This window comes from Pongo pygmaeus, chromosome 6 (assembly GCF_028885625.2).
Source record: "Pongo pygmaeus isolate AG05252 chromosome 6, NHGRI_mPonPyg2-v2.0_pri, whole genome shotgun sequence".
NCBI classification, from domain to species: domain Eukaryota; kingdom Metazoa; phylum Chordata; class Mammalia; order Primates; family Hominidae; genus Pongo; species Pongo pygmaeus.
The window spans coordinates 14,819,083-14,837,269 of record NC_072379.2 but is presented as its reverse complement, the minus strand read 5'-3'; the positions used below and the strand labels follow the sequence as shown (position 1 = coordinate 14,837,269).

The 18,187-nt window shown below is 44.3% G+C and overlaps 1 protein-coding gene and 1 pseudogene across 27 annotated transcripts in view; one reads left to right on the top strand and one right to left on the bottom strand.

The window, feature by feature from the left end:
- Positions 1–10,190, bottom strand: part of LOC129040034 (putative speedy protein E7) — a 34,234-nt gene extending 24,044 nt beyond the window's left edge. For 6 of the 27 annotated variants that reach the window (XM_063668282.1, XM_063668288.1, XM_063668304.1 and 3 more), the window contains exons 1-5: positions 10,064–10,190; positions 7,247–7,324; positions 3,948–4,127; positions 2,450–2,549; positions 1,817–1,931 (exon numbers count right to left, since the gene is read on the bottom strand). The gene's annotated coding sequence lies outside the window, so the exon portion shown is untranslated. Of the gene's footprint in view, positions 1–1,816; positions 1,932–2,449; positions 2,550–3,947; positions 4,128–5,311; positions 5,531–7,246; positions 7,325–9,943 lie in introns of all 27 variants that reach the window. The other 21 variants (XM_063668294.1, XM_063668286.1, XM_054493841.2 and 18 more) reach the window with 14 other exon arrangements.
- Positions 1–18,187, top strand: part of LOC129040037 (putative postmeiotic segregation increased 2-like protein 1) — a 55,667-nt pseudogene that overhangs the window by 30,552 nt on the left and 6,928 nt on the right.

Here is an 18,187-nt window from a genome sequence, read left to right as displayed (position 1 = left end):
GTCTCTGCTAAAAATACAAAAATTAGTTGGGTGTGGTGGCGTGCACCTGTAATCCAAGCTACTCGGGAGGCTGAGGCAGGAGAATCACGTGAACCCGGGAGGCAGAGGTTGCAGTGAGCCAAGATCGTGTCACTGCACTCCAGCCTGGGTGACAGAGCAAGACTCCGTCTCAAAAAAAAAAAAAAAAACTAACACACTGTACAACTGCATGTAAGGTGGAAAAGACAACTGGAATTGAAATGTGCTCAGGTCCTTGTAGAAGACAAGAAATCCAAAGGAAAGCAAGCAAAGGGAGAAAAAGAAACAGAAAAGATAAAACGAATGTACCAACTCAATCCTAGGCCGTAAGGCTAAGTCTCCATAAATTTCTTTCTTTTTTTTTTTTTTTGAGACAGAGTCTCACTCTGTCACCCAGGCTAGAGTGCCGTGGCACAATCTCAGCTCACTGCAACCTCCGCCTCCCGGGTTCAAGCAATTCTCATGCCTCAGCCTCCCAAGTGGCTGGGATTACAGACAAACGCCACCACATGCAGCTAATTTTTGTATTTTTAGTAGAGATGGGGTTTCACCATGTTGGCCAGGCTGGTCTCGAACTCCTGGCCTCAAGTGATCTGCCTGCCTCAGCCTTCCCAAGTGCTGGGATCAAAGGTGTGAGCCACTGTGCCCAGACCCTACATAAATTTCAAACACCACATTCCCTGAATACAACACAACAAAGTTAGAAATCAAATAACGAAAATATAACTAGCAAAATTCTGTATGTTTGAAAATTTTAAATATTTTCACAGAAACTATAAAATTACACATTAATGTGGATAAATCTCAAACAATGTTAACTGAAATAATTAAATCACAGAAGCCTGAATAATGCATTCATTTACATAATTGAAGAACACATTCATAGTGGTAACACTGTAATGAAAGATGACAAAGATTAACACAAAATTCACCCTAGTGTTTACCTGGGGGTAATAAGGGGACTGTGAGGTAGGGTAGAAAGAAGGTACACAAAGGATCTCTACAGCAATATTCATGTTTCACTTCTTGAGCTGGGGCTAGAGATCTGGGTAATCATTTTTATTTTTTAAACTACATAGAAGCTTTGTACACTTTTGGGTATTAAAACTTCAATAAAATTATAAAAACAAGAAACAAAGGGAAAAAATAAGTAAGTACAATTGTCAAGATGGAGCTAAAAAATAACATGGGTGAACAAGGTGACACCGACATCCAAGCTTCCTTCTCATGTCTTGCAATGCCTCTCGTCACCTGCTCCATCAATCAATAAAGGCATAATCACTCCTGTGATACATTTAAGAAAAGAACACGCTTTAAGAAAAGAACATGCTCTCTCGAAGCCGGGTGCAGTGGCTCACGTCTGTAATCCCAGCACTTTGGGAGGCCGAGGCGGGCGGATCACCTGAGGTCAGAAGTTGGAGACCAGTGAAACCCCATCTCTACTAAAAATACAAAAATTAGCTGGGCGTGGTGGCATGTGCCTGTAATCCCAGCTACTTGGGAGGCTGAGGCACGAGAATCGCTTGAACCCAGGAGGCAGAGGCTGCAGTGAGCTGAGACTGTACCACTGCACTCCAGCCTGGGCGAAGAAAGCAACTCTGTCTCAAAAAAAAAAAAAAAAAAAGAACATGCTCTCTCATTCGAGGTTACCCTTCTATCACGCCAAGGATTCACCCCATAATTTTATCTTTCTTGATATGTTACACTCACTAAAATGTTCACATCAAGTTTGTAGACACTTGTCCTTACCACCTTACCAAAGTGAGATGGTATCAACAGTGGTAAGACACTGCTTTACCTTCATGTCACTTTTGGTGGCTTTCACAGCATTGAAAAGATCATTGGCTGGTGGCTCTGACTGTTTCCGGCTATGACGATGTGCCACTCGGAACCTTTCTTTGGATGTTTGCCACCTAATATGTATAAAAAGATCAGAAATATGAAAAAAAGGTAACAGTGACATTAACACTTGGTCTCATCATTATCACACAAGTAGGCTTACGCTGCCAGTTCCACAGCAGAGTCTGAGTTAGACTCAGTACTGAAATAATTGATTTTTATACTGTTATGAAGTTTATTAACTTGTTTCCCTTAAAAAAAAAAGTCCTTGAGTCCCCTTCCTGTATCTCTATATCCTAAAGTCCTTTTCTCTTCAAAATTTCTCTTGTTCCAATTTCCGTCACTTAATACTTTGTAAATCTTGTCCTTTTATGAACCGTATCACCTGAACCTCTTTTAAGTTTTCTTTTTTTCTTTTTTTTTTTTGAGACGGAGTCTCGCTCTGTCACCCAGGCTGGAGTGCAGTGGCGCGATCTCAGCTCACTACAAGCTCCGCCCCCGGGGTTCACGCCACTGTCCTGCCTCAGCCTCTTGAGTAGCTGGGCTGCTTCCCCCACAAGACTCAAAAACAAAAGAAAACTGGCTGACTCACCGGCGTTGTTTTTGGTGGTCCTTTTGCTTTCTTCTTCACATTGCGATTGAAGCTATCTTCAAAGTCACTGCCTTCATCAGCTAACAAAGAGTCAGTATTCCTGTGAGAAAGTACCGTTCTCTTTACATATAACCACCCTATTCCCTCCCTATTCTCTCATCGCACCCCATCTCCATGAGAAAAACATATTCAGATTTTAAGAAAAAATGAGCTTATTTTTAGTAGGAAGTTGGGACAAAGTCTTTTTTTTTTTTTTGAAACAGAGTTTTGCTCTCGTCACCCAGGCTGGAGTGCAATGGTGTGATCTCGGCTCACTAAAACCTCTGCCTCCCAGGTTCAAGTGATTCTCCTGCCTCAGTCTCCCGAGTAGCTGGGATTACAGGTGTTCCACTGTGTTGGCCAGGCTGGTCTCAAACTCCTGACCTCAGGTGATCCACCTGCCTCAGCCTCCCAAAGTGTTGGGATTACAGGCGTGAGCCACCACACCTGGCTGGGACAAGGTCTTAAAGGAAAACTTTCACATGAAAGCAATGGAGACGAAGAATGAGGAAATGAGGCAGGGGAAGGACAACCCTTCCCAGTATTCTCTCTGAAGAAGAGAATCAAATGCTACTCACTTAGCAGGTAGAGAGATCACTGCTCTTTGTAGAGAAAAATAATCATGGCTCAGGAAGTCATCTATCACTCATCCATAAACAGGAGACTAATATGGACCTAGAGTTAAATTCCACCCCCGTGAAACATCAACCACATGTCTTATCAATTCAAGTTTATAACATTGATATAATCAGGTCCCCCACAGCAGCACTGACAGAAACAGAAATGATTCAGAGAAAGCCAATTAAAACAGCCAGGGGACAAAGCAGATCTGTATGACATTAGCTTTTTTCCTTCTGGAAAGATAAAAAACCAAGATATATTATTATAACCTACACACAATAAACTCATATGTGGTAATAAATAAGGATACACAGACCTGTTTACAAAATCCCCAAGTAGGAAAACTAGGGGATACCAGCTAAAAAGTATATACAATTTACCAGGCAACAAATAAAGAACTCTTTACTCCCCCATCTGCCACCTCCCAGCCCCCACCAGGGGTTGTACATGCTGAACACAGAAATGTGTTTAAGAGAGGTTTAGACACGATGGATGATGGATTAAAAACAGGATGTGCTTGGATCCGGAAGGCGGAGGTTGCAGTGAGCCAAGATCACGCCACTGCACTCCAGCCTGGGCGACAGGGTGAGACTCCATCTCAAAAAAACAAACAAACAACCAAAAAACAGGATGTACTACTATTTTGATGTCTACAACATCTAGGACTGCCAAAAACAAAACACCTGGAGCTGGAGGGAGGGTGTCACTGTGCTGAACGAGTACAGCACTTCTGGTGTTTTCACACAGTCCCACGCATATTATCATCAATGTGGGAAAACGAGAGGGGGAAGGCTGCCACGGACACAGGAAGTGGCCGTACAATGCAACATCTACTTACCCCCCTGAGGTATGGTTTGAGTCCCTGTCATCGAAGGGTAGACTGGCAGAGGAACTAGAAGATGCAGACAAGGCCCTCTTGGTATCTCCCGCAGCTCTCTGCAGTGGGGAAGACATGCTTGGAGAGGAGGAGCTATGGGGCCAGGAAGACGAGGACTGCAGGGTAGGTATGGCGATCCAGCTGGGGAGAGAAAGAGAAGAAAGGGCTCCTACCACAGCACTTCTCCATCCCCAGCCCTGACCAGTCCCTTTCTTTCCAAGGGAATGGTTCTAGAACTCTGGGATCAGGTGAGGGGGACCAAAAACTAAGACAAAGGCTGGGCACCGTGGCTCATGCCCATAATCCCAGCACTTTGGGAGGCCAGGGCAGGAGGATGGCTTGAGGCCAGGAGTTCAAGACCAGCCTGGGCTATACAGCAAGACCCCATTTCTACAAAAAAAATAATAATAATTAGCCAGGTGTGGCAGCGCAGGCCTGTATTCAGCTATTCAGGAGGCTGAGGTGGGAGGACTGCTTGAGTCCAGGAGTTCAAGGCTGCAGTGAGCTATGATCGCACCACTGTACTCCAGCCTGGGTGACAGAGTGAGACTCTGTCTCAAAAAAATAAAAATTAAAAAAAAATAAAAGACATTATGGGATGCAAGTCTGCAGAGCCTTAACTACAAACTAAAGAAACCAAAAGGAAAAAGACTTTCAAATACAGGAGTAGAACCATCTCGTTTTCCCCATAGTCCAATAGGTCCCTGAAATTGATCCCCAAATGCTTAAAACAAGGCCGGGTGCAGTGGCTCATGCCTGTAATCCTAGCACTTTGGGAGGCCCAGGGAGGTGAATCACTTCAGGTCAGGAGTTTGAGACCAGCCTGGCCAACATGGTGAAACCCCATCTCTACTAAAGTACAAAAATTATCCACGTGTGGTGTGAGTGCCTATAATCCCAGCTACTCAGGAGGCTGAGGCAGGAGAATCGCTTGAACTTGGGAGGCGGAGGTTGCAGTGAGCAGAGATCGTGCCACTGCACTCCAGCCTGGGCGACAAGAGCAAGACTCCGTCTCAAAAAAATAAAATCAGATATTGTCACTGTCTCCCCCTTGCTAACCTCCTAGGTGCTTAGGATAAAACGTCAAACATTTAACATGGCCTCACAGACATCTTGTATCATTTGGCCCCTGGCTACATTACCTCACCCAATTTCCTCCTTTGCTGTGTACTCTAGCTACACTGTCCTAGGAGTTCCTAAAACACCACGCTGGCTCCAAACACAGGATCTTCACATGTGCTGTTCCCTCTATCCGAATCACTCTTCCCTCTTCTCTTGTTTGCTTAACTCCTGTTTACCCGCGGGCTTAATCAGCACTTTCTCACCTCTCCTAGTCTGTTGCTCTTATTTAAGATCAAACAGCAGAGAAATGTGAAGTCCACTGACTTCCGGGTGGAACAGAGTTCAGTATGCCAATTAAATTATTGGGTGCTGGCTGGGCACGGTGGCTCACACCTGTAATCTCAGCACTTTGGAAGGGCAAGGTGGGTGGATCACTTGAGGTCAGAAGTTCGAGACGACAACACGATGAAACTCCATCTCTACTGAAACACAAAAATTAGCTGGGCTTGGTGGTGGACACCTGTAATCCCAGCTACTCAGGAGGCTGAAGCAGGAGAATCACTTGGACCCAGGAGGGGGAGGGTGCAGTGAGCCAAGATCCCACCACTGTACTCTAGCCTGAACGACAGGGTGACTCCATCTCAAAAACAAAAAAAAACTAGGTGCTGACTGAAAATAAATTTGAAAGCAAGGTGTGTGACAGGGAAGGCTACTACCTGTGTAATATTCTGTTACTTAATGATTAGTCCTGAGTCATATTTCCAACCTCTCTTAACCAGCCTGTATTTGTACACTGTTTGTGTACAAGCTTGCTAATTTCCACAAATGGCAGTAGGTTGTCTGCTCCAATAGGGCCAAAAATGCACCTACTGGATTCAAAGCTCAGTAAGGGCCAGGCGCAGTGGCTCACGCCTGTAATCTCAGCACTTTGGGAGGCCAAGGCGGGCAGATGACTTGAGGTCAGGAGTTCGAGACCAGCCTGGCCAACATGGTGAAACCCCGTCTCTACTAAAAATACAAAAAATTGGCTGGCCATGGTGGTGGGCACCTGTAAACCCAGCTACTGGGGAGGCTGAGGCAGGAGAATTGCTTGAACCCGGGAGACGGTGGCTGCAGTGAGCCGAGATCATGACACTACACTCCAGCCTGGTCGACAGAGCGAGACTCCGTCTCAAAAACAAAAAAAACTCAGTCAGGAATAAAGAATGTCTGAAGTACTATATGTGTAACGTGGCTTGTGATTTTTAAGCCTGAGTGCAACTTGACCTATTCCTTCATGATCTGAGTAATACCAAAATGTTCAAGATCTGTTTTATGTCATTGGTGCCTTCTAATGTCGGGCTGTTGTTTTCCTTGCTGAGATTAGATTATGATGTGGTATATTGTTTTTATCAATTTGTTTTAATTTATATGTATTTATAAGCAGCTTATTCTTTATGTTGCTCTCATTTACCCTGGAGATGCTTGATTGCTTTTTTTTTTTTTTGACACAGGGTTTCACTCTGTTGCCCATGCTGGAGTGCAGTGGCACGATCACAGCTCAATGCAGCCCTGACCTCCGGGGCTCAAGTGATGCTCCCACCTCAGCCTCCTGAATAGCTGGGACTACAGGCACATGCTACAACACCTGGCTAAGTTTTGTATTTTTTGTAAAAATGGGGTTTCACCATGTTGCCCAGATTGGTTTTGAACTCCTAGGTTCAAGTGGTCCTCCTGCCTTGGTCTCCCAAAGTGCTGGGATTACAGACGGGAGCCACCACACCTGGCCAAGATGTTTTATTGCTAATTATTCATCTGTCCACACTGTTATCATCTCCCAGAGAAATTGCTAGAAGAGTGAGATTATGTGTCCTCTAAGTTATAAGTTCACAAATAAAAGCCCAAAGGAAGTTAGGCAGCACACTTAAAAATGAATTAAAAAGACCCTGCAAAACTTGGTCTTAAATGAAAGGTGACATCCTCCAACCTGGGTTGTCTTTCTGGTTTCATGGGACTGTGCAGTTGGAGGGTGACTGGGCCCTGTTTCCACGGCACTCTCTAGGTGCAGGGACCATTGAACCATGTCTGCTATTTCTGTCTTAGCTCTGGACTGAAATAACAGTGGTGTTACTGGGTTTCAAAAGAAAGTCCGTCCCTCTGGATCCAGGCAGAAAGCCATTAAAGAAAACAGAAGGATAACAAGCAGTGGGAAAATAGACCAGAAAAGTTACCGATTCACCCATCTTGTGTCAGAATCGACAAGCCTGTTTCTCCTGCTGGAAACCCAGGATGTACGTCTGCAATGAGAAAAGAGTGAAAGACTTGAGCAGGTACATTACAAAAGAGCAATCACAGCGGCCAGTGAATATGAAAAGGTCCTCAACTTAGAGAAGTCTGGAGAAATCCAAACTAACACTACCCTAGGATACCAGGCTACACCCGCCAGCTTTAGGCAGGATGCAAACATCAGGAATTCTACCTCGCTGGGGAGTGGGAAGAGAGTGCACCAACCAGTCTAACAACCTTGGAAAACAATTTACTAGAGTGGAAAGCCAGGCGAGCCACTGAGCCAGCAGTCCCATTCGTTAGTACATACCCCATGCCTGCTCCTCTGTATAAGAGTATTCACTGCAGAGACCGGGCATGGTGGCTCACGCCTGTAATCCCAGCACTTTGGGAGGCCGAGGTGGGCGGATCACGAGGTTAGGAGATCGAGACCATCCTGGCTAACACAGTGAAACCCCATCTCTACTACAAATACAAAAAGTTAGCCGGGCATGGTGGCGGGTACCTGCAGTCCCAGCTACTCAGGAGGCTGAGGCAGGAGAATGGCGTGAACCCAGGAAGTGGAGGTTGCAGTGAGCCGAGATCGCGCCACTGTACTCCAAACTGGGCAACAGAGCGAGACTCCGTCTCCAAAAAAAAAAAAAAAGAATATTCACTGCAGAATTGTTCATAGCAGGTTAAAATGGAAAACAATCCAGTGTCCCTGAGCAAGTAGGATGGATAAATATATGCGGGAGAGTTATGCAATGGAACAGCATACTACAGAGAAAATGAATACCTCTGTTGTTACTCACAATAAAATGACTTCTAAAATAATGTCTACAAAAAAGAAGCCAGGGCTGGGCACCAGTGGCTCATATTTGTAATCCCAGCACTTTGGGAGGTCCAGGCGGGCAGATCGCTTGAGGTCAGGAGTTTGAGACCAGCCTGGCCAACATGGTGAAACCCCGTCTCTACAAAAAATAAAAACATTAGCCGGGTGCAGTGGACGGCGCCTGTAATCTCAGCTACTCAGGAGGCTGAGGTGGGAGAACTGCTTGAACCCGGGAGGCAGAGGTTGCAGGGAGCCGAGGTCACACCACTGCACTCCAGCCTGGATGACAGAGTGAGACTGTCTGAAAAAAACAAAAAAAAAACAAACAAAAACCCACACTGTATTGTTTAGGGATACTGTGTTAACAAAATAATAGACACAAGCAGGACATAATTATCATAAAAATCAGGACCTGCGGGGGGGTTGGGGGGGAAGGTTTAAGTGGAAAGAATGGAGCAGTGACATCGTGTGTCAACCTGGGAGGTGGTGACCCTAGGGTTCACTTTGTAATTCCTCAAAATGAGCATTTATGTGCTATTCACTTTTCAGAGGGTACAATCTCTGAACTAACATGTTTAAGCAGCCATATGCAAAAAAAAAAAAAAAAAAAGAAAAAATATGGATAGATTTTTATTTTAATTAAAATATTTAAAAAATAGAGACAAAGCGACCAGACGCAGTGGCTCAGGACTGTAATCCCAGCACTTTGGGAGGCCGAGGCGGGCGGCTCACAAGGTCAGGAGAGCGAGCCCAACATGGCTAAGGCGGTGAAACCCGGTCTCTACTAAAAATACAAAAAAAAAATTAGCCGGGCGTGGTGGCGGGCACCTGCAGTCCCAGCTACTCGGGAGGCTGAGGCAGGAGAATGGCGTGAACCTGGGAGGCGGAGCTTGCAGTGAGCCGAGATCAGGCCACTGCATTCCAGCCTGGGCGACAGAGCTAGACTCCAACTCAAAAAAAAAAAAAAAAAAAAAAGAGACAAGGGTCTCACTATGTTGCTCAGGCTGGTCTCAAACTCTCAGGGCTGAAGCAATTCAAGCAATCCTCCCGCCTCGGTCTCCCAAAGCGCTAAGATTCCAGACGTGAACCACTGCGCCCGACCAGGAAAGATGTGTATATATATATCATATATATGATATGATATGATTGATGACATGATATCATATATATCATATATGACATTATATATCATATATGACATTATATATCATATGACATTATATATGATATCATATATGACATTATATATATCATATATATGTGATATATCATATCATATATGTGATATCATATATATGATATGATATCATATATTATATATATTTTATATATTACATATATAAAAAATATTTTTGGTTTTTTGAGACACAGTTTCACTCTTGTTTCCCAGGCTCCAGTGCAATGGCTCGATCTCAGCTCACTGCAAACTCCGCCTCCAGGGTTCAAAGGATTCTACTGCCTCAGCCTCCCGAGTGGCTGTGATTACAGGCGCCCGCCACACGCCCGGCTAATTTTTGTATTTTTAATAGAGACGAGGTTTCAACATGTTGGCCAGGCTGGTCTCCAACTCCTGACCTCAGGTGACCCGCCTGCTTGGGCCTCCCAAAGTGCCGGGATTACAGGTGTGAGCCATGGCGCCAGCCTGAGTAAATCTTTTAAAACATAAAGGTTTGGGTGAGTCCCTGGCCGGCGGGCACAGATGACTGGGTGGGACCGCGAACTGGGTGGGACACATTCCTTCAGGCCCGGGGGGACTCGGGCCAACAGCGGGCCGCCGCGCGTGCGCACTGGGCGGGGGGGGGGGGCGCGCTCCTACCCGCACGTGGCCAACGCAGGGCGCTGGGCCGCTACTCCCGCATTGCACGTTGGGGAGCCGGTACATGCAGGTGGGAAGTTCCAGACGGAGAAGCGCGCAGCGCCCGTGATAAGGCTTTACCTGGTCCAGCGACTTGGCGGAACCAAAGCAAGTGCGTGCCAGACACCAATGCTCGGAAGCCGTCGAAGACCACAACTGAGGGCAGCCATCTCCCTTCTAACCCTGCTGCGGTGGTTCGGAGAAAACGCAGTCCGGTGTGCTCTGATTGGCCCATGCTCTTTAACGTCACGGACTCGACGTTTGACAGAGCCAATAGGCGAAAAGGAGAGACGGGAAGTATTTTTTTTCACCCCGCCCGGAAAGGGCGGAGCACAACGTCAAAAGCAGCCAATGGGAGCTCAGGAGGCGGGGCGCCTGTGGGAGTCTGGGAAGGGGAAGTTTCCCAGGCTCGGAGGCGGATCGGGTGTTGAGTCCATGGAGCCAGCTTGAGAGCTCGAGGTGAGCTGGACTCGCGGTCTCCACTCTTGCGCGCCCTCCTTGAGAACCACGGCGTTCCAACCTCCCTGGAAATGGGGAGAACATGGCCCAGGGGCGTGGCGAGGCCGCCGCGTGGAGGTCCCCGAGCGGCGTCCTCAGCGCCCCAGCGATCCAGTGCCCCTTGGGTGCGCCTTGAGGCCGAGGCAAGCTCCTTCGGGGTCCTGGGCTGCGGGCAAAGGATTCGGCCCTGTAAGGAGTTGGGTTCGGCCTGTCCCAGACAGGCCCTGCCCACATCCCATCACAGGGCAGTGGACTTGAAGCCGGAGCGTGAAATCCCCATAGACTGAATGCATTTCCTTTCTACCTGTTGTCTCTCCCATTTTATTTTTATTTTTATATTATTTAATTTTTAATTTTTTATTTTTGTAGAGACGGGGATTTCGCTATGTTGCCCAGGCTGATCTCGAACTCCTGAGCTCAAGCAATCCGCCCGCCTCGGCCCCCCAAGGTGCTGGAATTACAGGCGTGATGCACTGTGCCTGGCCTTTTTGAAAAATGGAGGTTATTTTGGGGAAGGTAGAGCGTCCAGACACATCCTAATTTGCATAGCTGCGCAGTTTTACAAAATGCAATGCATTTCTACCTGTTAGGGTATGTGATTTCTAGCTGGTAAGCTACACCGAATCTTGGCTAGCACAGTTGCATTCCGTGTCAGATTTGTAAACGCAGATTTGCTCTCTGCATTTAAATATATTAGATATATTTAAGTAACTACATTTAAATGTATTGAGACATTTAAACATATTTTCGGTCTGTATCTAAATGCGCTCCCTTCTGAAAATAAATATCTGAAGTGGGCCGGGCGCGGTGGCTCACACCTATAATCCCAGCACTTTGGGAGGCCAAGGCGGGTGGATCATGAGGTCAGGAGTTCATGCCTAGCCTGGCCAACAGGGTGAAATCCTGTTTCTACTAAAAATACAAAAATTAACTGGGCATGGTGGCGGGCGGCTGTAATCCCAGCTACTTGGGAGGCTGAGGCAGGAGAATCGCTGGAACCCAGGAGGCGGAGGCTGCAGTGAGCTAAGATCGTGCCACTGCAGTCAGGCCTGGGTGACACAGCAAGACTCCATCTCAAAAAAAAAAAAAAAAAAAATCAGAAGTGGACTGTAGCCTATAGTGTGTTGCCAAATAAACTTATTTTTAGAGATACTTCTTTCAATTTTCTGTGAGGTCATCTGCAGTTTCACATGGTAGACAGACTTCGGTGAGATTCTTAGCAAGGTAGAATGAAGAGTAAAGAGGTTTGTTTATTTCACAAGGGTTTATTGAAGGCCTACGATGTGTTAAATGCTGTAGGAAATACCCCATGATTTCTCTTTCATGGAGGTTTCCTGCCTTCTCTTAACAAGTTATCAATTAAACTGTTTACTGGAAATTGCTAAGTTAATGAACACACGGGATACATTCTTTGGATGAGCAGACATTGGTTGGGCAGAGGAGGAAGAGGAGAGCGGTTTAGACAGAGACCTGCTTATACAGTGTAGTGTCTAAAAGAGCTTGTGATGTTCAGGAAACAATTGTTCACTGTGCTGCAATATAGGGCACGGCCGGTTGCGGCGGCTCACACCTGTAATCCTAGCACTTTGGGAGGCCGAGGTGGGCAGATCACCTGAGGTCAGGAGTTCAAGACAAGCCTGCCCAACATGGTGAAACCCCATCTCTACTAAAAACACAAAAATTAGCCGGGTGTGATGCTGGGTGCCTGTAATCCCAGCTACTTGGGAGGCTGAGACAGGAGAATCGCTTGAACCTGGCAGGCGGAGCCTGCAGTGAGGTGAGATCATGCCATTGCACGCTAGCCTGGGCGACAGGGTGAGTACTCTCAAATAATAATAATCATAATAAATAATAATGATGATGATGCTGTAGGGGACTTGATGAAGGGAAAGGATTAGAGAGATTCTGATAAGAAGGTAGTTTTGGGCCCAGTGATGACTAGATTTTCAATTTCATATAGCAGGAAGTGGGGCACTAGTAAATTTTTAAGCAGAAAAATTATTTGACCAGATTTGTGATTTCAAAAATAGCTCTGGTGATAGAGTGGAGGATGGCTTGGAGCAGGGAATAAGGGGAGATAAAACCGTTATAAAACTCTTAAAGCTAGTACGGCAAGAACTTTGAGGGTCTTTGCTAAGACAGCAGCTGGCAGCTTCAATTTGGAGTAGGGTATCAAAGGCAACTGTGTATAAGGAATAGTTATGTAACTGGTACCCAATTTCTGAGATGATTTTGACTTAAACATTGTGTATTTTCCAGTATACTGTTGGTTTTTCTAATTATGTGGGAAATTATGTTGCTTTCACTTTTTTTTTTTTTTTTTTTTTTGCTCGTTGCCCAGGCTGGGGTGCAATGCTGCAATCTGAGCTCACTGCAACCTCCACCTTCCGGGTTTAAGTGATTCTCCTGCCTCAGCCTCCCGAGTAGCTGGGTTTATAGGCGCCCACCATGATGCCTGCCTAATTTTTTGTATTTTTAGTAGAGACAGGGTTTGACCATGTTGGCCAGGATGGTCTCCAACTCCTGACCTCAAGTGATCCGCCTGCCTCTGCCTCCCAAAGTGCTGGGATTACAGGCATGAGCCACCCCACCAGGCCATGCTTTCAGTTTTCAAGAAAGAAGACACCATTGTTGCCAAAGATTTTGGTAATTTGAGAGACAAAATGTGTGTTTTCTCCATGTGGATCCTAGTATAATTAGATAGTAAGGATCTGTTGAATTTGAAGTATCTATCCAGAAGTATTTTGGGTACATGTTTAAGGATTGTAAAACAGTGTTTCTATTTCTGGATATAATAAATGTATTTGTTAATATAATAAATGAATAGATTAGCCCCATAAACTATTTACAGTGTTGAGTCATTTCCCACACTTAAAATCAGGATGAAAATATATAGCTGAATACTTGCTTTGTTTCTTGTAACATTTCTTTAGTACAGAACCTGCTAAGGCCATCAAACCTATTGATCGGAAGTCAGTCCATCAGATTTGCTCTGGGCCGGTGGTACTGAGTCTAAGCACTGCGGTGAAGGAGTTGGTAGAAAACGGTCTGGATGCTGGTGCCACTAATATTGGTAAGTCTGGGAGAGTTTTAAGCCACGAGAAATGATCAGTGTATGTTGTTGTAGTCAAGAAACATTTGTTATTGCAATAAGACTATCAAGTGTTGATGTAGTAATAAATGATTATTTTTAAGTTAAAGTTAGCACCTATTATGTGCCTAGTACTTAGCTAGGTAGTAATAATAATAACAGCTTTTATTGTGTTCTTATGGTGTGCGAGGCAGGTGTTATGCTAGAATTGCACAGAAATATCTCATTTAATTTGCAGAATAGCTGGGCATGGTGTTTCACGCCTGTAATCCTAGCCATTTGAGAGGCCGAGGTGGGGGGATTGCTTGAGGCCAAGAGTTCAAGACCAACCTGGCCAACATGGTAAGACCTCGTCTCTACTAAAAACATAAAGTAGGCCGGGTGTGGTGGCTCACACCTGTAATCCCAGCACTTTGGGAGGCCAAGGCGGGTAGATACCTGGGGTCAGCAGTTTGAGACCAGCCTGTCCAAAATGGTGAAACTCTGTCTCTACTAAAAATATAAAAATTAGCCGGACCTGGTGGCAGAAGCCTGTAATCCCAGCTACTTGGGAGGCTGAGGCATGAGAATTGCTTGAACCCGGGAGGCGGAGGTTGCAGTGAGCCGAGATCGTGCCACTGCACACCAGCCTGGGGACAGAGCAAGACTCCGTCTCAATAAAATAAAATGAAATAGGCCTGGAGTAGTGGCTCACATCTATAATCCCAGCACTTTGGGAGGCAGAGCGGGGCTGATCATTTGAGGTCAGGAGTTCAAGACCAGCCTAACCAACATGGTAAAACCCTGTCTCTACTAAAAATACAAAAATTAGCCAGATGTGGTGGTGCAGGAGGCTGAGGGAGGAGAATTTCTTGAACCTGGGACGTGGAGGTTGTAGTGAGCCAAGCTCAGATGGTGCCACTGCATTCCAGCCTGGGTGACAAGAGCAAAACTCCATCTCAAAAAAAAAAAAAAGAAAATAAAAAGAAAATAACAAAATAAAATAAGAAAACCTAAAAAATTATGAATCAGCCAAGTAACTTTATGAGATAGAACTTATTATCTCCATTTTATAGATGAAGAAATTAAGGAACAGGAAATTTCCTTTTTTTGAGATTATAAAGCTAATAAAATAGGATCCAGGAAGTCTGATTCCAGAACCAGTTGTCTTTTTTTTTTTTTTGAGATGGAGTTTCGCTCTTGTTGCCCAGGCTATAGTGCCATGGCACGATCTCGGCTCACCGCAACCTCCACCTCCCGGGTTCAAGCAATTCTGCCTCAGCCTTACCAGTAGCTGGGATTACAGACATGCATCACCACACCTGGCTAATTTTGTATTTTTGGTGGAGACAGGGTTTCTCCACGTTGGTCAGGCTGGTCTGGAACTCCTGACCTCAGGTGATCCGCTCACTTTGGCCTCCCAAAGTGCTGGGATTACAGGCATGAACCACCGCGCCTGGCCCCCTTTCTCCTTACTGGGTATGTTAAAATTATTTCTTTCAAAAGAAAAGTCTGGTCAAAGTGCAACGGTGTTAACCACTAATTGATCACAACCAGTTACAGATTTTCTTGTTCCTTCTCCACTCCAACTGCATCACTTGACTAGCCTAGGGACAAAAAAAAAGAGGAAAGAAAGAAAAAGCTAAACTATTTAATCTGGGCTAGTAAATGGCCAGAAAGGACTTTATAAAAATGAAATATACAAAATGACACTAGTACGTTTAACTAAAGGTATAGTTATGACTCTTCAATTTGCATATGTTATAAATAATATCAATATAAAAACTTATAGCATGGGTCCTTTTTTTTTTTTTTTTTTTTTTTTGTTGAGATGGAGTCTCACTGTCTCCCAGGCTGGAGTGCAGTGGCGGGATCTCGGCTCACTGCAAGCTCCACCCCACGGGATCACACCATTCTAGCATGGGTCCATTTTTAATAAATATGTAAATATTTAAACTTTCTAGATCTAAAGTTAAGGACTATGGAGTGGATCTCATTGAAGTTTCAGACAATGGATTTGGGGTAGAAGAAGAAAACTTTGAAGGCTTAAGTAAGTTGACTTTTTCTAATCCTATTATAAAATAATTGGGCCACATGTCTCAGAATTTTGAGTAACACTGTCTTGGGAAACGCAAAAACAGTTTTTTAAGCCAGTTACTAGATATCATGTATATCCGTTGTTATAGCACTTGTGGTATCTTAATCTTTACTTTACAGTCTCTTTCAGCTCTGAAACATCACACATCTAAGATTCAAGAGTTTGCTGACCTAACTGAGGTTGAAACTTTCGGCTTTCGGGGGAAGCTCTGAGCTCGCTGTGTGCACTGAGGTGATACAATATTTTTATCCATTCATTTGACCCCTTAGAAAAACCTCTCTGAAAATTAATTGGAATCGTTATTATTTACAGTTTTCTATCTCAGTATCTCAACTTCTAGCTTCTGAATTCTGTTTTGTCTCACTGCCAATCTAAGTCCTAGTACTTCTGAAATGTGAGAAATAAATGAATGAAATGAAGCAAATAGTATTGTTAAAAAAATGGTTACCCTTATTAAAACAGTAACTTCTCAATTTTAACATAACATATAGATAATAAATGATAGTTACCATTGGTTTTCATCATCAAATTTTAGGGAAACATTTCACCAAAGCACTATTTAATTATAGCACAGATACTAAATCTTTATAATTATATGTAAATATATATATATATACACATATATATGTGTATATGTATATGTATTTTTAGACAGAGTCTCACTCTGTCACCCAGGCTGGAGTGCAGTGGCACAGTCTCAGCTCACTGCAATCTCTGCCTCCCAGGTTCAAGTGATTCTTGTGCCTCAGCCTCCTGAAGAGCTGGGACTAAGCGTGCACCACCACTCCTGGCTAATTTTTGAATTTTTAGTAGAGATGGGGTTTTGCCATGTTGCCCAGGCTGGTCTGGAACTCCAGGCCTCAAGTGATCTGCCCTCCTCGGCCTCCCAAAGTGCTGGAATTACAGGCATGAGCCACCGCACCCTGCCTTACATATACATTTTAATTATATCTTTTGGATTCTTTAAATATTTGAAAAATATTTTTTTAAATTCTTTAAAAAATTATTTAAAAAAATTTTATTTGAAGAGTAATAACAAAACAAATCTCTATTTGTGAATAAATGAATCTTGAGATCATTTATGGTTTTGCAGTTCAACCTGAAAAATGAAATCAAAGCTCTAACCAAAGCAAAGCATGTTTAGTGCCCTCTGTCTCACTGTCTTTTAGATGCCAAACCTTAGATTTTATGATGACTCCTCAACCGTTTAGATCTTGGTTATCTCAGAGGAATCATCAGCTTTTTAAGAAAGTTTTGAGAGAAAAGCAAGTGAAGAAAAGCATAGTCAGTGCCCAACATCGCAGGTCTCTCACTGAACACGCCATGCCTGGTGTTCTCTCACAGCGATGTCACCATTTCTACCTGCCATGCATCGGCGAAGGTTGGGACTTGACTGGTGTTTGATCACAATGGGAAAATCATCCAGAAAACCCCCTACCCCCACCCCAGAGGGACCACAGTCAGCATGAAGCAGTTATTTTCTACGCTACCTGTGCGCCATAAGGAATTTCAAAGGAATATTAAGAAGGTACAGTAAATTAATCCTGGTTTTCAAGAGTATTGGTTAATGCACATGAGCAAAAGCTTTACTAAAGATGTTTATTCTTCAGCTGATTCTCTTCCCATAATCTATTGAGAAATGCTTTATTTGCATTTCTCGTTAAAGACTTAACATTAAAGACTTAACTTTAGGGTGATTTACTTTTTTCTTTTCATCACATAGTGTTTATTAGGACTGGGCAACACAGTGAAACTCTGTATCTATGAAAAATTAAAAAAAAAATTGACTGGGCATGGTGGCATGCACCTGTATTTCCAGCTACTTGGGAAGCTGAAGTGGGAGGATCACTTGAGCCCGGGAACTTGAGGCTGCAGTGAGCTATGATGGCGCCACTGTATTTCAGACTGGGAGACAGAGTAAGACCCTGTCTGGAAAAATATATAATACATATATATTTTTTATTTTTATCTTTTTTTTTTGAGATGCAGTCTCACTTTGGCGCCCTGGCTGGAGTGCAGTGGCGCAATCTCGATTCACTGCAACCTCCACCTCCCGAGTTCAAGCGATTCACCTGCCTCAACCTTCTGAATAGCTGGGATTACAGGCACTCACCACCACGCCCGGCTCATTTTTGTATTTTTAGCAGAGACGGGGTTTCACCATGTTGTCCAGGCTGGCCAGGCTGGTCTCGAATTCCTGACCTCAGGTGATCCGCCCACCTCAGCCTCTCAAAGTGCTGGGATTACAGGCGTGAGCCACCATGCCTGGCCTTATGTACTTATATTTCAATGAGACTATTTCTCTTGGTTTTCTGATAAATGAAGTACTGGAACCCTTATGAATCTGAATGCAAATGAAACAGCTAAATGTTATGTAATTGTTGTGTTTAAAAAGCAGATTATAAAACTGTATTATATGATTACAGTTTTATAAAAACAAAACAATGGCCTAAATGTGTATAGTATAAAGGCTGGAAGAGTCAGTACCTTCATGTTCTCAGCGGTTATCCTTGGATGTGAGATCTCATGCACTTTTTGC